Source organism: Rhinoderma darwinii, chromosome 1, assembly GCF_050947455.1.
Source record: "Rhinoderma darwinii isolate aRhiDar2 chromosome 1, aRhiDar2.hap1, whole genome shotgun sequence".
Taxonomy (NCBI): domain Eukaryota; kingdom Metazoa; phylum Chordata; class Amphibia; order Anura; family Rhinodermatidae; genus Rhinoderma; species Rhinoderma darwinii.
In genome coordinates, this window is record NC_134687.1 from 661,036,363 (window position 1) to 661,063,946 (window position 27,584).

At 42.7% G+C, this 27,584-nt stretch overlaps 2 protein-coding genes across 2 annotated transcripts in view; one reads left to right on the plus strand and one right to left on the minus strand.

The window, feature by feature from the left end:
- Positions 1 to 27,584, minus strand: part of LOC142708287 (uncharacterized) — a 235,374-nt gene that overhangs the window by 93,532 nt on the left and 114,258 nt on the right. The gene's annotated exons all lie outside the window — the stretch shown is intronic.
- Positions 1 to 27,584, plus strand: part of LOC142664333 (uncharacterized) — a 78,401-nt gene that overhangs the window by 9,130 nt on the left and 41,687 nt on the right. The window contains exons 2-3 of the mRNA XM_075843379.1: positions 24,057 to 24,154; positions 24,322 to 24,403. The gene's annotated coding sequence lies outside the window, so the exon portion shown is untranslated. The remainder of the gene's footprint in view (positions 1 to 24,056; positions 24,155 to 24,321; positions 24,404 to 27,584) is intronic.

Genomic DNA, 27,584 nt, shown 5'->3' on the forward strand with positions numbered 1-27,584 from the left:
AATGCCCCATACAGTATAATGCCCCCATACAGTATAATGCCCCCATACAGCATAATGCCCCATACAGTATAATGCCCCATACAGTATAATGCCCCCATACAGTATAATGCCCCATACAGTATAATGCCCCCATACAGTATAATGCCCCCATACAGTATAATGCCCCCATACAGTATAATGTCCCCATACAGTATAATGCCCCATACAGTATAATGCCCCATACAGTATAATGCCCCATACAGTATAATGCCCCATACAGTATAATGTCCCCATACAGTATAATATCCCCATACAGTATAATGTCCCCCATACAGTATAATGCCCCCATACAGTATAATGCCCCATACAGTATAATGCCCCATACAGTATAATGCCCCCATACAGTATAATGACCCCATACAGTATAATACCCCATACAGTATAATGCCCCCATACAGTATAATGTCCCCATACAGTATAATGTCCCCATACAGTATAATGGCCCATACAGTATAATGGCCCCATACAGTATAATGTCCCCATACAGTATAATGCCCCAATACAGTATAATGTCCCCATACAGTATAATGCCCCATACAGTATAATGTCCCCATACAGTATAATGCCCCCATACAGTATAATGCCCCCATACAGTATAATGCCCCCATACAGTATAATGCCCCCATACAGTATAATGCCCCATACAGTATAATGCCCCCATACAGTATAATGCCCCATACAGTATAATGCCCCATACAGTATAATGCCCCCATACAGTATAATGTCCCCATACAGTATAATGCCCCATACAGTATAATGCCCCCATACAGTATAATGCCCCCATACAGTATAATGCCCCCATACAGTATAATGCCCCCATACAGTATAATGCCCCCATACAGTATAATGCCCCCATACAGTATAATGTCCCCATACAGTATAATGCCCCCATGCAGTATAATGCGCCCATGCAGTATAATGCGCCCATGCAGTATAATGCCCCCATACAGTATAATGCCCCATACAGTATAATGCCCCCATACAGTATAATGCCCCCATACAGTATAATGCCCCCATACAGTATAATGCCCCCATACAGTATAATGCTCCCATACAGTATAATGCCCCATACAGTATAATGCCCCATACAGTATAATGCCCCATACAGTATAATGCCCCATACAGTATAATGCCCCATACAGTATAATGCCCCATACAGTATAATGCCCCATACAGTATAATGCCCCATACAGTATAATGCTATACAGTATAATGTCCCCTACAGTATAATACCCCCATACAGTATAATGTACCATACAGTATAATGCCCTCATACAGTATAATGCCCCATACAGTATAATGCCCCCATACAATATAATGCCCCCATACAGTATAATGCCTCCATACAGTATAATGTCCCATACAGTATAATGTCCCATACAGTATAATGCCCCATACAGTATAATGCCCCTATACAGTATAATGTCCCCATACAGTATAATGTCCCCATACAGTATAATGCCCCCATACAGTATAATGCCCCCATACAGTATAATGCCCCCATATTGTATAATGCTCCCATACAGTATAATGCCCCCATACAGTGTAATACCCCTATACAGTATATTGTCCCCATACAGTATAGTGCCCCCATACAGTATAATGTCCCCATTCAGTATAATGTCCCCATTCAGTATAATGTCCCCATACAGTATAATGCCCCCATATTGTATAATGCTCCCATACAGTATAATGCCCCCATACAGTGTAATACCCCTGTACAGTATAATGTCCACATACAGTATAATGCCCCCATACAGTATAATGCCCCCATACAGTATAATGCCCCATACAGTATAATGTCCCCATACAGTATAATGCCGCCATACAGTATAATGCCCCCATAGCTGTCCCCGTACAGTATAATGCCCCCATACAGTATAATGTACCATACAGTATAATTCCCTCATACAGTATAATGCCCCATACAGTATAATGCCCCTATACAGTATAATGTCCCCATACAGTATAATCTCCCCATACAGTATAATGCCCCCATACAGTATAATTCCCCATACAGTATAATTCCCCATACAGTATAATTCCCCATACAGTATAATTCCCCATACAGTATAATTCCCCATACAGTATAATGCCCCCATACAGTATAATGCCCCCATATTGTATAATGCTCCCATACAGTATAATGCCCCCATACAGTGTAATACCCCTATACAGTATAATGTCCCCATACAGTATAGTGTCCCCATACAGTATAGTGTCCCCATACAGTATAGTGTCCCCATACAGTATAGTGTCCCCATACAGTATAGTGCCCCCATACAGTATAGTGCCCCCATACAGTATAGTGCCCCCATACAGTATAATGTCCCCATTCAGTATAATGTCCCCATACAGTATAATGCCCCCATACAGTATAATGCCCCCATATTGTATAATCCTCCCATACAGTATAATGCCCCCATACAGTGTAATACCCCTATATAGTATAATGTCCACCTACAGTATAATGTCCCCATACAGTATAATGCCCCCATACAGTATAATGCCCCCATACAGCATAATGCCCCCATACAGTATAATTTCCCCATACAGTATAATTTCCCCATACAGTATAATGCCACCATACAGTATAATGCCCCCATAGCTGTCCCCGTACAGTATAATGCCCCCATACAGTATAATGTACCATACAGTATAATACCCCCATACAGTATAATGCCCCATACAGTATAATGCCCTCATACAGTATAATGCCCCATACAGTATAATGCCCCCATACAGTATAATGCCCCCATACAGTGTAATGTCCCCATACAGTATAATGTCCCCATACAGTATAATGTCCCCATACAGTGTAGTGTCCCCATACAGTATAGTGTCCCCATACAGTATAATGTCCCCATTCAGTATAATGTCCCCATTCAGTATAATGTCCCCATACAGTATAATGCCACCATACAGTATAATGCCCCCATACATTATAATGCCCCCATACAGTATAATGCCTCCATACAGTATAATATCCCCATACAGTATAATGCCCCCATACAGTATAAAGCCCCCATACAGTATAATACCCTAAACAGTATAATGCCCCCATATTGTATAATGCCCCCATATTGTATAATACTCCCATACAGTATAATGTCCCCATACAGTATAATGCCCTGTACAGTATAATGCCCTGTACAGTATAATGCCCTGTACAGTATAATGTCCCGTACAGTATAATGCCACATACAGTATAATGCCCCATACAGTATAATGTCACCATACTGTATAATGTTACCATACAGTATAATGCCCCCATACAGTATAATGTCCCCCATACAGTATAATGTCCCCATACAGTATAATGCCCCCATACAGTATAATGTACCATACAGTATAATACCCCCATACAGTATAATGCCCCATACAGTATAATGCCCCATACAGTATAATGCCCCATACAGTATAATGCCCTCATACAGTATAATGTCCCCATACAGTATAATGCCCCTATACAGTGTAATATCCCCATACAGTATAATGTCTTCATACAGTATAATGTCTTCATACAGTATAATGTCCCCATACAGTATAATGTCCCCATACAGTATAGTGCCCCCATACAGAATAGTGCCCCATACAGTATAATGCCCCCATACAGTATAATGCCCCCATACAGTATAATGCCCCCATACAGTATAATGCCCCCATACAGTATAATGCCCCCATACAGTATAATGCCCCCATACAGTATAATGGCCCCATGCAGTATAATGTCCCCATACAGTATAATGCCCCCATACAGTATAATGCCCCATACAGTATAATGCCCCATACAGTATAATGCCCCCATGCAGTATAATGTCCCCATTCAGTATAATTCCCCCATACAGTATAATGCCCCATACAGTATAATGCCCCCATACAGTATAATGCCCCCTTACAGTATAATGCCCCCATACAGTATAATGCCCCCATACAGTATAGTACCCTAAACAGTATAATGCTCCCATATAGTATAATGCCCCCATACAGTGTAATACCCCTATACAGTATAATGTCCACATACAGTATAATGCCCCCATACAGTATAATGCCCCCATACAGTATAATGGCCATACAGTGTAATGCCCCCATACAGTATAATGTCCCCATACAGTATAATGTCCCCATACAGTATAATGCCCCCATAGCTGCCCCGTACAGTATAATGCCCCCATACAGTATAATGCCCCCATACAGTATAATGCCCCATACAGTATAATGCCCCATACAGTATAATGCCCCCATACAGTATAATGCCCCCATAGCTGCCCCATATAGTATGATGCCCCCATACAGTATAATGCCCCCATGCAGTATAATGCCCCATAGCTGCCCCTATACAGTATAATGCCCCTATACAGTATAATGTCCCCATACAGTATAATGTCCCCATAGCTCCCCCATACAGTATAATGCCCCCATAGCAGCCCCCATACAGTATAATGTCCCCATAAAGTATAATGTCCCCATACAGTATAATGTCCCCATACAGTATAATGTCCCCATACAGTATAATGTCCCCATACAGTATAATGCCCCCATACAGTATAATGTACCATACAGTATAATACCCCCATACAGTATAATGCCCCATACAGTATAATGCCCCATACAGTATAATGCCCTCATACAGTATAATGTCCCCATACAGTATAATGTCCCCATACAGTATAATGCCCCTATACAGTGTAATGTCCCCATACAGTGTAATATCCCCATACAGTATAATGTCTTCATACAGTATAATGTCCCCATACAGTATAATGTCCCCATACAGTATAGTGCCCCCATACAGAATAGTGCCCCCATACAGAATAGTGCCCCCATACAGAATAGTGCCCCATACAGTATAATGCCCCCATACAGTATAATGCCCCCATACAGCATAATGCCCCCATACAGCATAATGCCCCCATACAGTATAATGGCCCCATACAGTATAATGGCCCCATACAGTATAATGCCCCATACAGTATAATGCCCCATACAGTATAATGCCCCCATACAGTATAATGCCCCCATACAGTATAATGCCCCAATACAGTATAATGCCCCATACAGTATAATGCCCCATACAGTATAATGCCCCATACAGTATAATGCCCCCATACAGTATAATGCCCCCATACAGTATAATGCCCCCATACAGTATAATACCCTAAACAGTATAATGCTCCCATACAGTATAATGCCCCCATACAGTGTAATACCCCTATACAGTATAATGTCCACATACAGTATAATGTCCTCATACAGTATAATGCCCCCATACAGTATAATGCCCCCATAAAGTATAATGCCCATACAGTGTAATGCCCCCATACAGTATAATGTCCCCATACAGTATAATGCCCCCATACAGTATAATGCCCCATACAGTATAATGCCCCATACAGTATAATTCCCCCATACAGTATAATTCCCCCATACAGTATAATGCCCCCATAGCTGCCCCATATAGTATGATGCCCCCATACAGTATAATGCCCCCATGCAGTATAATGCCCCCATGCAGTATAATGCCCCATAGCTGCCCCTATACAGTATAATGCCCCTATACAGTATAATGTCCCCATACAGTATAATGTCCCCATAGCTCCCCCATACAGTATAATGCCCCCATAGCAGCCCCCATACAGTATAATACCCCCACAACTGCCCCATACAGTATAATGCCACCATGGCTGCCCCCATACTGTATAATTCCCCCATAACTGTCCCATAGAGTATAATGCCCCCTTAGCTGCCCCTAGTGCCAGTGCCCATGTAGATAGTGCCACACTCCCTGCATATAGCGCTACCCCCCTCTGTAGCCTTAGGGACTCCCCAAGGGGCGGTATCCCCAGCCAGAGCATCTGCCGTGCTGTGGTCGGGGATTTCGCTCCAGGAGGAGCCACTGACGTCCCTGTCCATATATGACAGTGACGTTAAGGACTTCCCTGTGCTCAACACTTAAAGTAGCGCTCTGCCCGGGGAGTCTTCTGTACTAATGCTGAAGCAGGGAGGTGACTATTCCCTGCTTCAGCATTGGCTTCAACTGTATCTGCGTCCTGAGGATGCAGATACAGTTGTCACCCGAAGTCCGGGGCATACAACCGGCCCCAGGGGCAGCGGGACACCACCCGAAAACCGTGACTGTCCTGCTGTATCTGGGACGGTTGGGAGGTACGGGTACATACAACTTATGCACTGACTTTTATACATTTCTTGTTAATGTCGTTGACCGTGCGGTTTAAGGGAATGTTCACACGTAGCAAATACGACCCACAACACGCAAGGAATTCACCCCAAATGGTGGACGTATAATCCTCCCGGATATCTACTACAGAAATACAACAAGGCCGATCCTCACCTCTCCCAGCGTTACCATAGCAACACGCCCTGCTCTTCCGGCTGTGTCCAGATGACCCCTATAATGACATGTGACCTCTCCATCCTGTGATTGGCTGCAGGGGTCACATGACGCCTTCTTTTTTATATATGTGTAACCTGCAGCGTTGCTGTGAACACGCGGTGGAGCCGCAGAGGATTCTGGGACAATGGCGTTTGTTGCGGAACTTGACTTTCCCATTGAACTTAATGGGGAAATTCTACAACAAATGCGCAGCGAATCTGCTTTTATAAATCCGATATCCTGCGTGTTTATAATCCGCACCGCACCTTAATGACCAGGCCAGTTTAGTTTTTGATCACTTTTTACTACATTTTACTTTTTTTTGGCGCTAAGGTGACCAAAAAACAGCAATTCATGTTTTGTTTTTTACGGCGTTCACATGCGGGGTAAATAACGTTATATTGTAATGGTTTTGACTTTTACGGATTCGGTGATCCCAGTTATGATTATCATTTTGCTTTTTACATTACTTTAGAGGAAAAAATGTTTTTAAAAAAAATATTTGTTACACTCCTGGGGGACGTGAACTAGTGCTGATTAGATCGCTGGTACAATACACTGTAATACTAATGTATCTCATAATATCGTGATTAAGATTAAGGGGTTAATAGAAGCAGAAAGTTGGCAGAACTTTATTACCCTCCCCCGGGCTACCATGATGTCCATTTGCACCCCATGATTACATCGCGAGAAGCCAATGAGTGGATCATCCCCCCTTTCTAAAAGGCTAAGATTCCATTTGGACATGACTGATGGATTACTGGCGTCTTTCTTGTTACTATCTAGAAGAGGTTTATGTATTCGCACCATTAATGTTGTACAACTGACATATTGAACCTGCAGCATCTAAGTAGTTAAATGTCCGGGATCGGCGTTCTCTCTGATCCTGGCCGTCAGTGCGAGGTGTCGGATGTCACCTCACTAAAATATTTAACCTCTCTCTTTCCTCTGGTATCTTTCCCTCCGCTTTTAAACATGCCATTATAAACCCATTATTGAAAAAACCAACACTTGACCCATCCAGCGCTGCCAACTACCGACCAGTCTCTAATCTGCCCTTCATCTCCAAACTCCTGGAACGCTTGGTCTACTCTCGCCTTATCCGCTATCTCTCTGCTAACTCCATTCTTGACCCCTTACAATCTGGTTTCCGCACTCTACACTCCACAGAAACTGCCCTTACTAAAGTCTCAAATGATCTCTTGGCGGCTAAATCGGACGGTAAATCCTCTCTCCTGATTCTTTTGGATCTCTCTGCAGCCTTTGACACTGTAGACCACAAACTCCTACTTAACATGCTCCACTATATTGGCCTCAAGGACGCGGCTCTCTCTTGGTTTTCCTCCTATCTCTCTGACCGCTCATTCAGTGTGTCATTTACTGGTTCCACTTCTTCTCCTCTTCCCCTTGATATCGGGGTTCCTCAGGGATCAGTCCTAGGTCCGCTCCTCTTTTCTCTCTACACAGCTCCTATTGGACAAACCATCAGCAGATTTGGCTTCCAGTATCATCTCTACGCTGATGACACCCAATCATATACCTCTTCCCGTGACATCACCCCTGCTCTAATACAGAACACCAGTGATTGTCTGTCCGCTGTCTCTAACATCATGTCCTCTCTCTATCTGAAACTGAATCTTTCTAAAACTGAGCTCCTTGTGTTCCCACCATCTTCTAACCTCCCTAAACCTGATGTCTCCATCTCTGTGTGTGGCACTATCATAACTCCTAAGCAGCACGCCCGCTGTCTCGGGGTTATTTTTGACTCAGATCTTTCCTTTACTCCTCACATACAATCACTTTCACGCTCCTGTCATTTTCACCTCAAAAACATCTCCAGAATCCGCTCTTTTCTTACGGAGGAAACTGCCAAAACTCTCATTGTTGCTCTGATTCACTCTCGTCTTGACTACTGTAACTCATTACTAGTCGGTCTTCCCCTCACTAAACTCTCCCCTCTCCAATCTATCCTCAATGCAGCAGCCAGGCTCATCTTTATGACCAACCGCTACACCAACGCCTCTAATCTGTGCCAGTCACTGCACTGGTTGCCCATCCCCTTCCAAATAAAATTCAAACTTATTACTCTCACCCACAAAGCTCTCCACAGTGCTGCACCTCCTTACATCTCCTCCCTCATCTCTGTCTACCACCCTACTCGGGCTCTACGTTCTGCCAACGACCTTAGATTAAAATCCTCCATAATCCGAACCTCCCACTCCCGTCTCCAGGATTTCTCTCGTGCTGCACCAGTCCTCTGGAATGTGCTACCCCAGACAATCAGATTCATTCCCAATATCCACAGTTTTAAACGTGCCCTGAAAACACATCTATTTAGACAGGCCTATAACATTGCCTAATCTGACTCCTTTCCATGGCCCTCCTTTTAGATTAGTCATCAGAATAAGATTCCCTCACACTCCTTCTCTTCATGTACGTCATACACGGATACTGGCTGGTGACCGGCTCATGCAGCTTTATGTTACCACCGCATGTGTATAAAAATGGCCGGACCATTGTACAGAACAAACACTGTTACACTTTGTGTCTCCCTTATGTCCTCATAGATTGTAAGCTCTTGCGAGCAGGGTCCTCACTCCCCAGGTTTGAATTGTAAATGAACTTTGTCACTATGTAATGTCTGATATTGTTTGTTTCATGTTCCCTCTAAATTGTAAAGTGCTGCGTAATATGTTGGCGCTATATAAATAAAGATTATTATTATTATTATTAATACACCCGCAGTGCATGGAGCGGGCTCAGCCTGTAAACCCGCTCCATACTTCTCTCCCCACAGTATGACATTCAGTGTTGTCATGGGGATGGCCGCCTTTGGACATGACTGATGGATTACTGACGTCTTTCTTGTTAGTATCTAGAAGAGGTTTATGTATTCGCACCATTAATGTTGTACAAGCGACATATTGACCCTGACATTGTAGAGAGCGGATGAGATAAATGACGTGATGTGTTATAATCTATATCTGTCTTACTAGTGACACCCCGTTATCTGTACAAGACCAAGAACTATTTGTAGCTCTGTTATAATTCCAGGATCAGCTTTTTATGACCACGGTGGAAATAACCTTCAGTGGTGAGACAAGTATGACTCCGTATTTCACTCTCACATAAACTGTTTTTTTTCTACACAATTGAAATTGACAACTCATCATTACTCCACAATCTCAGGGTGAGGATGATCTTACAGTGGAGCCCCCTCCCAAACACTTAGGTGCCTCAGTCACTATTGACCGCAACATCGAAGGGGTGAAACGGTTATAATTGTAGTTCTCTCCGGTCTCCGGCCTTTGCAGCAGGTGTCAGGTCTTCCCTATGTCATGTGAACAACTCCTGAGCGGTAAATGTCCTGTGCAGGAAGGGGTTAAATGAGTAAAATACACGTTTATAGTGAATCTTATTCCATTAAACACTGTATCACTCTGCTCCACTCCACCTGCGCTGTAACATGATGATAAGAGATCACACTGCATGTTCCCTATATATAATGTCACCTCAGCTGCTGCAGAACCTCACAGTTCATATCAAACACTGACTGCATAGTGTGCACCACGTCTTGTCAGATGTCAGCAATGTCTCCCCAGTATCTGCCATGTGTCAGGTTGTCAGGAGTCAGGTCTTCATTGTCTGGGGGGAAATGTCTTCATTTTACTCTTCTCACCTGAGAGATATGCCATAAATACCTAATATATGGGGGTCCCACCTCTATGTGGAGAACGGGGGTCCCCCGACCCGCCTGGTGAGGTGATGACTACATCCAGGTGGAGAATGAATGGAGAGGTGACCACACATGTGCACGACTCTCTCCATTCACTTGTATAGGAGGTCCAGAAACAGCCGAGCACGGCCAGAGGTGGAGCCGCATCTATCAGACATTTCTGGCCTGTCCTGGGGAGAAATGTCCATGTTGGGAATACCCCTTTATTCCATGTGGTGACGGCTCTGAGAAGATGTTTCTCAAAATGATGAATAAGTGAGGTTCTGTATGTCACACATGATGTTGTCCCCTGTATGATTTCCATCTTCTCCTTTCTTCATAAAGACGTCTGCAGTACTAGATCCTCCAGTTCCTCCAGTTTTCTCATCTTCTCCTCCACAACGTTCCTTCTCCTGAGTGACCCACCAAGGATGGACAAGGACAGGAATGAGATGAGCAGAAGAATATTAGACTTCACCTTGGAGATCATCTACCTGTTGAGCGGAGAGGTAAACTTTTCTACATTATAGAACAAGTCACACATAGGGAAGGGACAATACATAATAGGAAGTAATAGGAAGAATCCAGTGTCCTGTATAACAGCGTCCAGACCTTCCAAGTGACGTCAAGAAGCCACCTGCAGAAAAGCTGAAGATCAGCCACCAATATGGTCAGTTATGTGTCATGTCACCAATGCAGCAATAGTAATGTTGTAGAGCAATGACAAGGAACCAGGAGGATCAGGGTGACCTCTATATAGAAACATAGAAGATGACGGCAGGAGGAGAGCACATGGTCCATCTAGTCCCCCCAATATTATTTCCTTCTTAGTTTTGGCCTCGTTCTATTTTCTCAATGTCTTTTTGTAGGCGAGGTCTCCAGTATTACAGATGTGGGGTCACTAGACCTCTATACAGCGGGGTCACAATCTCCCTCTCTACTGAGGGGGGAATACTGTGTTCAGTTCTCTAAGTGTCTCTCTCCATACACAGGAGTACACAATAGTGAAGAAGACATCGGGTGACTGTACGACTCCCATCATCCATGAGTCAGGAGGATGGAGCAGTAGTCAGAGCCCCAACACAGAGCCTCCCCCTCACTCCCGGATACATGAGAAGAAGATCTTAGAACTGATCTACAAGATGACGGAGCTGCTGACTGGAGAGGTGACACTGCTGGGAATGCTGGGAAATTCTACAGTAACAGCACTGGAGGTGTCTGGGTGATGACTGTATCATTGTGTGTGTCAGGTTCCTATAAGGTGTCAGGATGTCACTGTCTATTTCTCCATGGAGGAGTGGGAGTATCTAGAAGGACACAAGGATCTGTACGAGGAGGTCATGATGGAGAATTACCGGCCGTGCACATCACAAGGTAAGAAGAGACAGATATATATATATTGGCATTACTGTGGGCACAGGCTGGACTGGCGGCCATGCTGAGACACCTGCTGTATATCTGTGATGTGGGGGCCATTACTCTACACATCTGTGCACATTTGTGGGGAGGGTAATTCATGTGTGGAACAAGAAAATCATGGGAGTCTCCTTGTAATATTTGTCCCACCACAGAACACGTGGCTTGTCGTACATCATTTCTGATTATCTTTGGTTGGGGGGGGGGGGTAAGGGTGAGTTCACACGTTGCGTAAATACTGCAGATTTTCCACAACGGAATTTGTTGCGCAAAATCCGCAGTATAATACAGTATAACACAGAGAAACAATTTAAGAGCCTTTGACGCCAATGTATCAATGTAAAAATTATTTATTTTATTAAACAAACATCATATAAATATGACTCTAGTAAAATGCCGGAGACCGCACTCACAAAATGTTACTAACTGTAGTCAATGGGCAAGCATGTAAACATAGTTGTACCAACCACCTTCCAAAATAATCAACGACAGTGCATTGCATAAAGTTAGCTGGTCAGATTAAAGAACTTACCCATATAAGTAACAAGAGGTAGAAAGAGTGTCTTCTCCGCCGTATAAGCCCCGACGCGCGTTTCGCCACGTATGCTTCCTCAAGGGGATATATAATCGTGTGTGTCCCACCACTGCCCTTTTATAGTGTCTAAGCTATCTGATTACAGCGATGCACAGCGGCGCATCACCGCTGAGACAGCCGAAAGCGAGGCAAGCCCCACCTCCGGCTCCAGGCACGGCAGCACACATCCGGAATCCCGACGCGTGACGGGAGTTCCGGACATGCGCAGTGCGCCCAGGGAGACGGAGGGGGAGTGCATCGCATGCAGCCATCGCAGCGGACATGCGCACAACACCGCGAAATCAGGGCTAATGGAACCTGCATCAGTATGTATCTATTGGCCGATCACCCTAACCTCTTGCCTATAATATACATCGACATTATGTGTTGTAATAAAAGCATATAAATAAATAAATATGGCCTATATCGTGACCAAGTAGTTTATACATATATTTAAAGAGAAAGTAAAAATTACTGAATAGGATAATATATGAAAAAATGAAAAGTAATAAACATTAAGTGTAAACGGATTAATATAATATATATATATATATATTGTGTATGACCGGAATAAATGTGACAAAAAGAAAAGAGAAATTACTTGTAATGGTGGGGGGGGGTAGGGAAACGGACAAGTGAGCCCTAATCTACCCGCCACTCTGTCCCTGCCTACTTGCAACGACCCGCCCTAGACGACGGGGTACAACTGGGCGGCGGTCCCTGCGCTCAGTAAGTGCATGACAAACACGACAAACAAACAAGGGAACACAAGCAAGGGAAATGGGCAGTTGCTCGCGGAAACACCGTGAGCAACAGAGTAGTGAACGAGCCGAGTCAAGCCAGGAGAGTGCGAGGTACAAAGCGAAAAGCAGAAGAGTAGTCGGTAAGCCAGGGTCTGTATGGAGCAGGATCAAAAAGTAGCAGGAGCTGTAGCTGGGCCAGGAAACCTCAAGGAAAGAATTCACAAGCACAGATGGACAGGAAGAGCAGGCTTAAATAGACCGAGGGCGGGAGCTAGCTGAGTCTGGCCAGGTTGCGATAGGCTCTCCCACTCCTAAGCCTGCCAGCCTGAGTGGAGGAAGCTGGTGTCTGTCTCAGGGATGTACACTCAGGTGTTGACTGATTAATTCTGGGAGTTAACCCTGAAGCAGTGCCTGGCAGATCCTTTACATTACTATTCTAAAGGGTACAGAGTGACAAAAGTGCATGTAGTGCAACCATTATATATAATAGAAGGCAATTTACTAAGACCACGCATAGGTATACAAGAAATGAATACAGCGCCCAGATATAAACCCCGGAGGGAAGCCAAAATACATACAAATATTATATATAAATAAAATAAATATTACTACTAAAATTATATACATATAAATGGCCCCAATTAATTCATATATAAAATATATTGGTAACAAAGTGTAAACATTCATCACGCCCATCATGTATCAAAATATATATAAAAAAATAACAATTTTTCTTATATATAATATAATAGTGAGTACAACATACGATTTAATAATAGATACAACATTGTGTGTAAGACCAACACATCACCCAAAGTGAAAAAAACAAAAAGTGAATAAAAGGTAGAGATAAATAAATAATTATTATGTGTATTGAATACAAAAATATATAAATTGGATAATTATATAAACATATATAATGAATAAATAGAGTGCATAAGTGACCTAGATTCATACTACAAATTATTCATATAAAATAAATAGGAGATACATCAGGGACAGCGTGAAAATAAATAAAACAACATAAAAATCAAAAACAGATAATAAATTACATACATCCATGGTTGCAGAGAGGTAAATATCAGAATGGATATTGATCCGTGGTTACCAAGATGCAAGTATCAGGATGGATGTTAGTCATACCCTGACATTACATATCACCAATCCCTACGGTCATCCATCTCTACAAATACTACAGAACAAATCATATATAACAGACTACATTCTCAACTACAAAAGGCCACATATAAAGATATACAGATATAATGGCCATAGTTCATAGGGTTCAGGCCGATTCCAAAGGACACAATAGAGGGTGCTTGGTCAATCACTCATCATATCTAGTAGAAAAACATATAAAACAACACAAAATTAAAATACAAATATAGACACACATGGGCGGTAGAGATTGTGGGATAAGCTTATAGAAATGGAACAAAACTGAGGTTCTCATTCAATCCCCGTGGTGTCATGGATCCCAACATAACAATCCATTTGCATTCCCTTTGCGCCAAAACCTTCTTCGATCGTGTCCGGGATAGTTGGATTATGTGATCCAGTATGCAAATTCATTGATCATTACTTGAAACCTTTGGTATATGATTTGCCATCCTATGTCAGGGACACGATGGATGTGCTTGGGAGGGTCAGTGGAATCCAAGTCGAAGCAGATATGTACCTTGTGACTGCGGATATAGAATCGCTCTACACAAGCATCAGGCATCAGGATGGTTTGGAAGCGGTCCGCTTTTTCTTGGGGACCGGCAACCGGGATGGCCATTTATGTGAATTTATTCTTGAACTGCTTCAGTTCATTCTGAGCCACAATATGTTTGTATTTAAGGACTGCTTCTATTTGCAGAGGCAGGGTACCGCCATGGGGGCAGCGTGTGCGCCGTCCTATGCGAACCTGTTTCTCGGACTTTGGGAGAGGCAGGTTTTCCTTGGGGACGGCGCCCACGCTGCCGACCAGGTGCAGATGTGGCTGAGATATATTGATGATATTTTTTTCATATGGCAGGGATCGGAGTCTGACCTGATGGGTTTCATGCAGCAGCTTAACCGAAATTCATTTAACATCAAATTAACATATAAATATCACCGTCAACAAGTGGAATTCTTGGATATACGAATTTTTTCTGATGCTGAGGGTTACCTACATACGGATGTATTTCGTAAGTCCACATCGGTTAATTCGCTGCTGCATGCCTCATCGGCTCACACTCCATCCACGATCAAAGCCATCCCGGTTGGTCAGTTTCTCAGGATGAGGCGGATCTGCTCCACTGATGCATTGTTTGAACAACAATCCGCAGATTTGAGGAATAGATTTTTGGAGCGAGGTTATAGCAAGAGAGCCATAAAATCAGGCTATAGGAGAGCAAAAACAACGCCACGCCAGGACCTCCTTAAACCTAAACCGCATCAGGACAAGGAACCCGGGGTACGTTTCATATCGACCTATAATGGGCAGTGGAAAAAGATGCGAGGCATCTTGGAGAAACACTGGCCCATCCTTATGTCTGAACCACAGCTGGCCCAGAATTTGTCTGATAGGCCTCTGATGACAGCTAGAAGAGCTAGGAACTTGAGGGATCTTTTGGTGAAAAGTCACTACATTCCACATCAGATGGCTCCTTTTGGTTCTCGTGGACCTAGAAGGGGATGCTACCCCTGTGGCAAGTGTAGAGCCTGTGCTAATATCTGTCGTGCAACCAATTTCTCCTCAGCGGATGGAGTACGTCATTTTGAGATTCGTGACTATATCTCGTGTAGTACTTCATACGTCATTTATTACCACATGTGGGTGCTCTAAAATATATGTTGGACTGACCTCCCGAGAACTGAGAATCCGCACTCGAGAACACGTACGGGATATTCTGGGCGCCAGTGTGGTTGATGACCTGACACAATTAAAAACGATACCCCGACATTTCATACTTCATCATGGTTGTAATCCGAAAACGTTTTTGGTGAAGGGTATTGACAGGATATACTGTGGCATCAGGGGGGTAATGCAAAGAAGGTTTTGGCGCAAAGGGAATGCAAATGGATTGTTATGTTGGGATCCATGACACCACGGGGATTGAATGAGAACCTCAGTTTTGTTCCATTTCTATAAGCTTATCCCACAATCTCTACCGCCCATGTGTGTCTATATTTGTATTTTAATTTTGTGTTGTTTTATATGTTTTTCTACTAGATATGATGAGTGATTGACCAAGCACCCTCTATTGTGTCCTTTGGAATCGGCCTGAACCCTATGAACTATGGCCATTATATCTGTATATCTTTATATGTGGCCTTTTGTAGTTGAGAATGTAGTCTGTTATATATGATTTGTTCTGTAGTATTTGTAGAGATGGATGACCGTAGGGATTGGTGATATGTAATGTCAGGGTATGACTAACATCCATCCTGATACTTGCATCTTGGAAACCACGGATCAATATCCATTCTGATATTTACCTCTCTGCAACCATGGATGTATGTAATTTATTATCTGTTTTTGATTTTTATGTTGTTTTATTTATTTTCACGCTGTCCCTGATGTATCTCCTATTTATTTTATTTTATATGAATAATTTGTAGTATGAATCTAGGTCACTTATGCACTCTATTTATTCATTATATATGTTTATATAATTATCCAATTTATATATTTTTGTATTCAATACACATAATAATTATTTATTTATCTCTACCTTTTATGGAGACATATTCACTTTTTGTTTTTTTCACTTTGGGTGATGTGTTGGTCTTACACACAATGTTGTATCTATTATTAAATCGTATGTTGTACTCACTATTATATTATATATAAGAAAAAATTATATTTTTTTATATATATTTTGATACATGATGGGCGTGATGAATGTTTACACTTTATGTTACCAATATATTTTATATATGAATTAATTGGGGCCATTTATATGTATATAATTTTAGTAGTAATATTTATTTTATTTATATATAATATTTGTATGTATTTTGGCTTCCCTCCGGGGTTTATATCCGTTTACACTTAATGTTTATTACTTTTCATTTTTTCATATATTATCCTATTCAGTAATTTTTACTTTCTCTTTAAATATATGTATAAACTACTTGGTCACGATATAGGCCATATTTATTTATTTATATGCTTTTATTACAACACATAATGTCGATGTATATTATAGGCAAGAGGTTAGGGTGATCGGCCAATAGATACATACTGATGCAGGTTCCATTAGCCCTGATTTTGCGGTGTTGTGCGCATGGCCGCTGCGATGGCTGCATGCGATGCACTCCCCCTCCGTCTCCCAGGGCGCACTGCGCATGTCAGGAACTCCCGTCACGTGTCGGGATTCCGGATGTGTGCTGCCGTGCCTGGAGCCGGATGTGGGGCTTGCCTCGCTTTCGGCTGTCTCAGCGGTGATGCGCCGCTGTGCATCGCTGTAATCAGATAGCTTAGACACTATAAAAGGGCAGTGGTGGGACACACACGATTATATATCCCCTTGAGGAAGCATACGTGGCGAAACGCGCGTCGGGGCTTATACGGCGGAGCAGACACTCTTTCTACCTCTTGTTACTTATATGGGTAAGTTCTTTAATCTGACCAGCTAACTTTATGCAATGCACTGTCTTTGATTATTTTGGAAGGTGGTTGGTACAACTGTGTTTACATGCTTGCCCATTGACTACAGTTAGTAACATTTTGTGAGTGCAGTCTCCGGCATTTTACTAGAGTCATATTTGTCTGTTCATCTTTAACTTTATATAATGTTTGTTTAATAAAATAAATAATTTTTACATTGATACATTGGCGTCAAAGGCTCTTAAATTGTTTCTCTGTGTTATATTGATTAGTATATGGAGTCGCCTAGATGATATGGGGAGACAGTGGTGGTTTAAACAGTCCCCAGCCGCTAATATAATTCTGTCTGGAGTCTATATATTGAGTATAATACAGTAGCAGCAAAGCGGATAAGATGAAACAAATCACATCCACACGCGGCGTAAATAGTGAGTGGAAGAACCAGTCAGAAATTGACCTGCGGTGCAGAGTTTTATTCTGCAGCATGTCAATTGTATTGCTCAGAAAAAAAATAAAAATTAATAAAATAAAAAAATACATATATATATATATTCTTACCCAGAAGTCTGTGATCTTCCTCCAGGCTGGCCTCCTGGGATGACGTTTCAACCCATGTGACCGCTGCAGCTGCGGTCACCATACCTCCCAACTGTCAAGTATCAAAAAGTGGGACAACCAATGCGGCACACGTAGCGGAAATTATTTTTTCTTTTAATCCACGCCTCTAATCCCGCCCATAAATTCTCGGTTCAGCCCACACAGTCTCATGCTCCCATAGTGCCTCCCACACAGTATAATGCCAAATAGCTGCCATCATATAGTAGATTGCCCCCATAGATGCACCCATACAGTATAATGCCCACACAAATGCCCCCATACAGTATAATCCCCACACAGATGTCCCCATAGCTGCCCCCATGCAGCATAATGCCCCCATAGCTGCCCCATATAGTACAATGCCCCCTAGCCGCCCCTAGTATCAGTGGCCACATATAAAGTGCCAGTGCCCTTGTGGGTAGTTCCACAGTGTCCATGTTGATAGTGCCACACCCCCCTTGAAGATAAGCGCCAAACCCCCCCCCCCCCCCCTGTAGAGACTCCCTCTAGGACCGGAATCCCCAGCCAGAGCATAGGCCGGTGATTCCGCTCCTAGAGGGAAGCCCTGATGTCACTGTTTATATATGGACAGTGACGTCAGTGGCTACTCCTTAAGCGAAATCCCTGTTGCCGACACTGGTTGGGGATTCCGCTCCAGGAGGAGCCCCTGACGTCAATGTTCATATATGGATAGCGACCTCAGGGAGATCATCAGCAACGGGGATTCCGCTCAAGGAGTAGCCACTGACAGCGTCACTGTCCATATATGGACAGTGACATCAAGGGCTTCCCCGAACACACCACTTAAAGTAGCGCTGTTCCCGGGGAGTCCTCATGAGCGGAGGATCTCCCTCTTCTCCTCCGCTCTGAACTAATTGTGAAGCAGGGAGCTGATGGTTCCCTGCTTCAGAATTGGGTTCAACTGTATCTGCATCCAGAGGACGTTTCATCCTATGTGACCGCCGCTGCAGCCAATCACAGGTTGCAGCGGTCTCCTGGGATGATTCGTCATCCCAGGAGGTCGGCCTGCTATCAGGCCGACTAAATACTTAACAGTTTTCCACAGCGGACATTCCGGGCGAAAAATTGCACCACAGTTTGGTGCGGTTATTAGTCCGGAATTCCCTGCGGCGACCGGGGCTGATACCAGATACCGCAGCCCGGTACCAAATGATCCGCGGCCTGGTACTTGTCCGTGGCCCAGTGGTTGGGGATCACTGCCCTAGGGGACTTGAACCAAGTGATCAAGTCAAGTTGAATCGCTTGCACTATATACTGCATATAGGAGCACAAAGGTGGTCGAATAAACAGGCTGCCATAACAAACATCGGCCCCCCGCGAGATCGCGTCACAGCCGATGAGATGTTAGAAGGGGTCGTCCCACCTCTTTCAAACAATTTAAATGCTGCGGTTGCTATTGTCCGTGCTATTTAATGGGTTAAACTAGCGGGATCGAGCTCCATCCTGCTCGTTCTTGTGAAGTATCATACAGCACACACCAGCTTTGTATAGAGAGGGTTCAGCCTGTGAGCCCGCTCCATACTTCCCCCTACCCAACTTTGACGTAATTGAATGTCAGGAAAGGGGTTAAGGAACAGGGCAAGTCCGGGCAACTTCAGTCAGATTTCAGGAGAACAACAGCTTCCGATATGTCGCTCCGCTGACCCTGACTCTGAGGATCACAATATAAATACACGAAGAACGGCACTTTCTGCACGTTGAAATGTTAGAACTCTTTAAATTGCTACAATAAATAAAAACTTTAAAATTTACTTTCCCCAACACCAGTTATTAAAGGTTAAAAAAACACCAGAGAGGGTAGAGAATGGCGAGTGGATGTGGATTTATTATCTCCAAACTGGCATTTCTTCCACATTCACCTTATACTTTAGTGACGTTGTAAATTCACTGTACGATCCAGGCACACACACACACACACACACACACACACACACGTGTATATATATGTACACCTATATACACACACTGTACAATCCACTTCCACTGTGATATATACACACATATATATACATATATATATGTATATATATATATATATATACAGTGAAGGAAATAAGTATTTGATCCCTTGCTGATTTTGTAAGTTTGCCCACTGTCAAAGACATGAACAGTCTAGAATTTTTAGGCTAGGTTAATTTTACCAGTGAGAGAGAGATTATATAAAAAAAAAAAAAAAGAAAATCACATTTTTCAAAATTATATATATTTTTTTGCATTGTGCACAGAGAAATAAGTATTTGATCCCTTTGGCAAACAAGACTTAATACTTGGTGGCAAAACCCTTGTTGGCAAGCACAGCAGTCAGACGTTTTTGTAGTTGATGATGAGGTTTGCACACATGTTAGATGGAATTTTGGCCCACTCCTCTTTGCAGATCATCTGTAAATCATTAAGATTTCGAGGCTGTCGCTTGGCAACTCGGATCTGCAGCTCCCTCCATAAGTTTTCGATGGGATTAAGGTCTGGAGACTTGCTAGGCCACTCCATGACCTTAATGTGCTTCTTTTTGAGCCACTCCTTTGTTGCCTTGGCTGTATGTTTCGGGTCATTGTCGTGCTGGAAGACCCAGCCACGAGCCATTTTTAATGTCCTGGTGGAGGGAAGGAGGTTGTCACTCAGGATTTGACGGTACATGGCTCCATCCATTCTCCCATTGATGCGGTGAAGTAGTCCTGTGCCCTTAGTAGAGAAACACCCCCAAAACATAATGTTTCCACCTCCATGCTTGACAGTGGGGATGGTGTTCTTTGGGTCATAGGCAGCATTTCTCTTCCTCCAAACACGGCGAGTAGAGTTAATGCCAAAGAGCTCAATTTTAGTCTCATCTGACCACAGCACCTTCTCCCAATCACTCTCAGAATCATCCAGATGTTCATTTGCAAACTTCAGACGGGCCTGTACATGTGCCTTCTTGAGCAGGGGGACCTTGCGGGCACTGCAGGATTTTAATCCATTACGGCGTAATGTGTTACCAATGGTTTTCTTGGTGACTGTGGTCCCAGCTGCCTTGAGATCATTAACAAGTTCCCCCCGTGTAGTTTTCGGCTGAGCGCTCACCTTCCTCAGGATCAAGGATACCCCACGAGGTGAGATTTTGCATGGAGCCCCAGATCGATGTCGATTGACAGTCATTTTGTATGTCTTCCATTTTCTTACTATTGCACCAACAGTTGTCTCCTTCTCACCCAGCGTCTTACTTATGGTTTTGTAGCCCATTCCAGCCTTGTGCAGGTTTATGATCTTGTTCCTGACATCCTTAGAAAGCTCTTTGGTCTTGCCCATGTTGTAGAGGTTAGAGTCAGACTGATTCATTGAGTCTGTGGACAGGAGTCTTTTATACAGGTGACCATGTAAGAGCTGCCTATAATGCAGGCACCAAGTTGATTTGGAGCAGTAACTGGTCTGGAGGAGGCTGAACTCTTAATGGTTGGTCGGGGATCAAATACTTATTTCTCTGTGCACAATGCAAATAAATATATATCATTTTGACAATGTGATTTTCTTTTTTTTTTTTTATATAATCTATCTCTCACTGGTAAAATTAACCTAGCCTAAAAATTCTAGACTGTTCATGTCTTTGACAGTGGGCAAACTTACAAAATCAGCAAAGGATCAAATATTTATTTCCTATATATATATATTACCGTTCAAATGTTTGGGGTCACCCAGACAATTTTGTGTTTTCCATGAAAACTCACACTTATATTTATCAAATGAGTTGCAAAATTACTAGAAAGTATAGTCAAGATATTGACAAGGTTAGAAATAATGATTTTTATTTGAAATAATAATTTTCTCCTTCAGACTTTGCTTTGGTCTTGGAATGCTCCATTTGCAGCAATTACAGCATTGCAGACCTTTGGCATTCTAGCTGTTAATTTGCTGAGGTAATCGGGAGAAATTTCACCCCATGCTTCCAGAAGGCCCTCCCACAAGTTGGATTGGCTTGATGGGCACTTCTTGCGTACCATACGGTCAAGCTGCTCCCACAACAGCTCTATGGGGTTGAGATCTGGTGACTGCGCTGGCCACTCCATTACAGATAGAATACCAGCTGCCTGCTTCTTCCCTAAATCGTTCTTGCATCATTTGGAGGTGCTTTGGGTCATTGTCCTGTTGTAGGATGAAATTGGCTCCTATCAAGCGCTGTCCACAGGGTATGGCATGGCGTTGCAAAATGGAGTGATAGCCTTCCTTATTCAAAATCCCTTTTACCTTGTACAAATCTCCCACTTTACCAGCACCAAAGCAACCCCAGACCATCACATTACCTCCACCATGCTTGACAGGTGGCGTCAGGCACTCTTCCAGCATCTTTTCAGTTCTGCGTCTCACAAAGGTTTTTCTGTGTGATCCAAACACCTCAAACTTCCATTCGTCTGTCCATAATACTTTTTTCCAATCTTCCTCTGACCAATGTCTGTGTGCTTCTGCCCATATTAATCTTTTCCTTTTATTAGCCAGTCTCAGATATGGCTTTTTCTTTGCCACTCTGTCCTGAAGGCCAGCATCCCGGAGTCGCCTCTTCACTGTACACGTTGACACTGGTGTTTTGCGGGTACTATTTAATGAAGCTGCCAGTTTAGGACCTGTGAGGCATCTATATATGTATATATATACATTTTGTATATTTTCACTGCTCAGCCTTAACATTAAAACCAGTGACAGGTGAAGTGTACACATTGATGATCTGGTTTACAATGGCGCCTGACAAGGGGGAGGGGATATATTGGGCAGCAAGTGATCAGTCTGTTGTTGTCGGAAGCAGAAAAATGGGCAAGTGTCAGGATCTGAGCAACTGTGACAAAGGCCAAATTGTGATGTCTAGACGACTGGGTCAGAGCATCTGGTTAGTACCTAAAAAAGTGATCCAAGGAAGGACAACCGGTGAACCGGTAATAGGGTCATGGGTGCCCATTGATGCGCATGAGGAGCGAAGACGAGTCCATATGGACCGATTGTGGCACAAATTGCTGAAAAAGTTACTGCTGGCTATGATGGAAAGGTGTCAGATCACGTAGAGCATCGCAGCTTACTGTAGTTGGGGGTGACATGCCGACCCCTGTCCACCGCCAAAAGTGCCTACAATGGGCACATGCATCAGAACTGGACCATGGAGTAATAGAAGTTGATCTGGTCTTATAAATCACATTTTCTTTTACATCTCGTGGACGGCCGGGTGCGTGTGCATCGCTTAACTGGGGAAGAGAAAGCACCAGGATGTTTATAACCAAAAATGATTCCTAAAAAAATATATGACTCGTCCCGCAGACAATAAGGCCTCAAATAACTATGTAAGACACCCGGAATGATGGGAAGGAAGCAGGAATAGATGGGGCGCTGTCACCATTGTGTAGATGGGTATAAAAAGATTTATTAGGAACGTACAACGCATCTCAAGGTCGATCTGAGCTCTTCCTCAGGTAAATTGTACCCGATGCTGGAGGCCTGCAGGGTGGAGCAGCTGTCACAGACCCTACTTGATTCACAAACCAACTTATCCTAGTGTTGTGCCTGCTGCACAACTGATTCTGGCGAGCATTACTGTGTAGCCTTAAAAATAAAAAGTTATGGCTGTTGGAATGTGAGGAGGCAAAAACCAAAAAATGGTCTTGGTCCTTATGGCAAAAAAAGGCTCGGTGCTTAAGGGGGAAATAAGCAGGTGACACCCTGGAATTTTTTTGGCTAGCAGGGAATTCTTAAAAGAGATGCGCCCTGCCAGTTTCAAGTGTGTACGTGGAATATTATAGCGGAGTAAAAAGCTGTCTCTCCCCTACGACACTATTGACTCTCATTTGCCTATCGCCCACATCAGGCCTGTGAACTATTAAGTGCTAGGACCCAAGCACAGTAGGTAAGGACCCAAATACTATAATTTACGTTCTAAAAATAAACATGGAATTGTAGAGAGAAGTGTCTGATATATAGACAGATATACAGTAGTGATGTATTCAGTCACTGTGTGTTTCCTACAGATGGATCCAGTAGGAGAAATCCACCAGAGAGATGTCCCAGTCCTCTGTATTCCAAGGACTGTCCAGAGGAAAATCACAATGTCCCAGAGAATCATCAGGTAGATGAAGCTGAGCCCTATACCAGATCTATATAGGGGGGTGTGGAGATTTTTTGTCCTGCGGTCATAGATGGGGGTCATAGATTTTGGTGGTTTCTTATGTTGATCTGTTAGATTCTTCGCACCCTCTGCTATATTGTACTGAATTGTTACATATGTGAAATCAGGAGGAAGAAGAGCAGCGGGTGAGGGGCGATCAACCGTGTAACAGTGAAGTGGAGGAGGAAATTCCAGGAGGTGTTACCACAGGTCAGTAATAATAAATTTAGAAAGTGAATTCAGAGATTTCTTGCAGATTAACTATCATTTAATTTTTTTTCCCCATAAATCAATAGTATAAGTGAAGATAAGAAACTTTGTAATTTATATCATTACAGAAAAATGCTTTCTTTTTTTTTTTTTTGCTCTGCTTATCAGACTCCTTACCTTACCCCCTCTGACTTCTGCTCTGAATTTTCTGATAAAATCCATACACAGGAGTCTGTACACTAAGAGATACGGTTACAGCTACTGCCTATAGAATTCCATGGAAAGGGTGGAGGAAGGAGCTGCTGCAAAAGAGAGAGCGTGAATGAGAGACACACACAGATACTGCTTGTAGTAATGCTATATCTCACCTCAGTGCTGGATTCACAGCTACACTGCTCAGTGCTTCTGTATGTTGTCCTCCATTCTGATTATGCTTGTAGTAAGTGTTATATCTCACCCAAGTGCTGGATTCTCAGATACACTTCTCAGTTCTGCTGTATAATGTCCTCCATGCTGCTTCTGAATGTGGGAGAGAGAGGAGCACGATCCTCTCTTCTCTCTGTGTGCTGTAGCTAAAACAGAGAAAGAGAGACACGGCGCCACATAGTGCAGATTAACATGGTACAAAGAGAGAGCAAGGTTAACACAGATAGTGCTCACCTTGTAAGTGTTAAATACTGGCAGGTACAACACTTGTGGTAAAAGGTGCACTATAGCACAGAACAGCTGTTACCTGGTCCGGTGCGCAACAACCAAGAGATGTTGCCAGTGGATAATTAATTGGAAAAGATAGTGGGAAAAAAGGACCACAATGGCGCTGCTCTTAATATAGATTGAAATGAACAATGTATAAATGAATGGATAGACAAGCTATGCATTTCAACACCGGACCGGCGTCTTCATCAGGCTAATAAAATACAAACAAATGACAGGGGTATATATACACCGCTTAATACAATTACATTTTTTCTAAAACAAGGGAAAAAAACGAGAAAGTACCGGGTCAAAGTTCAAAGGTTACGTGGCACAAAACCACTGCCCAAAAACAATGAGATTACACTGGGGGAAAAAGAAGCTATAATGATGAATAGAAAAAATGTTCTAGATCACTGACATAAATTATGTAACCAAATGTAATTCAAAGTATTGATGCAAATCGAGAATGTTAAAAGATTTTTTCAAACAATTGAAAAACGATAAAATTCTTAAAAACATTGAATACAGTAATGGAAAACAGACATATATGCGATGAAAAATATATATGCTGATGTAATATAATCATTCGAAACTCACCACAATGGTAGAGGACAAAAACACGCTGTACGACGCGATCGACGGACAGCACTCGAGGAGGCATCCCTGATGTCATGGCAACCGCAGAGTTACGGTGGCCGAAAAGGACCAAAAAAGGACTCGTCAGATGCGGGAGGACACACAAACCAAGATAAAGAGACTGATCATGTAAACAAACGTGAAGTATGGATGATAATTAGAGGGAAGCAGCGAACCACTCGAAAAGGGTAAAGGGAGGATAAATTATATAAGGGATAAAGTAATAAACTATAGAATTGTAATAGGAATGTATATATACGAGGTATGAGACAACAAAATTGATAAAGATAATAATTATGGAAAATAATAATAATGAATAATGCATATTACACAAAGGAATTAATGAGAGGTGATGATGATGGTACATAACGAAAAATGAATTAGGAAAGCAATGTAAATAAAAAGGATAATAAGAGAGATATATATATATATATATATATATATATATATATATATATGATAAAATAAAAAGTATATATATAATAAAAATGAAAAAAAGTGTAAATAAATAAAAACAAAGACACATTATAATGATACTAATCCAATGCAGATTCAGTTATGTCATTCAAGCCATTGGGGTGCAGGGTCCCAAGTTTGTATATCCAAAAGTTTTCCCTCTGTTTTAATCTGATGAATCATTTCTGTATATCTGCAGGAATGCTTTCTATTGGAGTAACTAAAATGCTATCAAAATGACAACCATGTTTATACGCGCAATGCCTGGAAACACTCTGCTTTAGGAATCCCGTCTTAACGTTGAATCTGTGTTTGTTTAATCTGTTCCTTAATGTTTGGGTTGTGCGTCCCACGTACTGTAAATTGCAGTAGATAAATTACAAAACTGCTACCGCAGTTGAGAGAGCTCTTGATTGGAAACGTTTCATGTGTTGCGCTGGAACAAAATTCCGTCCTTTTGTTCGTAATACTCAGACAGCAAAGGCATCGGACGTGACCACAGCGGAATGAGCCATTTTACGCTGTGGACGTTTTATGAGTGTTCAGGTGGGTGCTTTGTGATTTACTTGGTGCTATTACATTTTTTATTTCTGGTCTTTGTAGTGGTCGGATGTTTTGTGGGACCAGTCGTATTTTGTAATGACATAATATTCGCTACATACAACTTATTCACTGACTTTTATACATTTCTTGTTAATGTCGTTCACCGTGCGGTTTAAGGGAATGTTCACACGTAGCGAATACGACCCACAACATGCAAGGAAATCACCCCGAATATTCACCCCAAATGGTGGACGTATAATCCCCCCGAATATCTACCACAGAAATACAACAAGGCCGATCCTCACCTCTCCGAGAGTTACCATAGCAACACGCCCTGCTCTTCCGGCTGTGTCCAGGTGACCCCTATAATGACATGTGACCTCTCCGGCCTGTCATTGGCTGCAGGGGTCACATGACACCTTTTTTCTATATGTGTAACCTGCAGCGTTGCTGTGAACACGTGGTGGAGTCGCAGGGGATTCTGGGAACAATGGCGTTTGTTGCGGAACTTGACTTTCCCATTGAACTTAATAGGGAAATTCTGCAACAAATGCGCCGCGAATCCGCGGTATAAATCCGATATCCTGCGTGTTTATAATCCGCACCGCAGGTTAACCCCTTAACCACCAGGCCAGGTTCTGTTTTTATATTTCCCTCCTCGTCTTCTAGGATCTAGAACTTTTTTTGTTTTGCTATCAGTGCCGCGGTGTGAAAGATTATATTCTGCGGGAAGAGTTGTCGTTTGCAACTGAAAAACTTCTATGTAATATGAAATGGGGAAAAAATAATTCTTATTCCTCCAGTGCTTTTTCGGTTTCGTTTTTATAGAGTTCACCGTGTCGATAAAAAT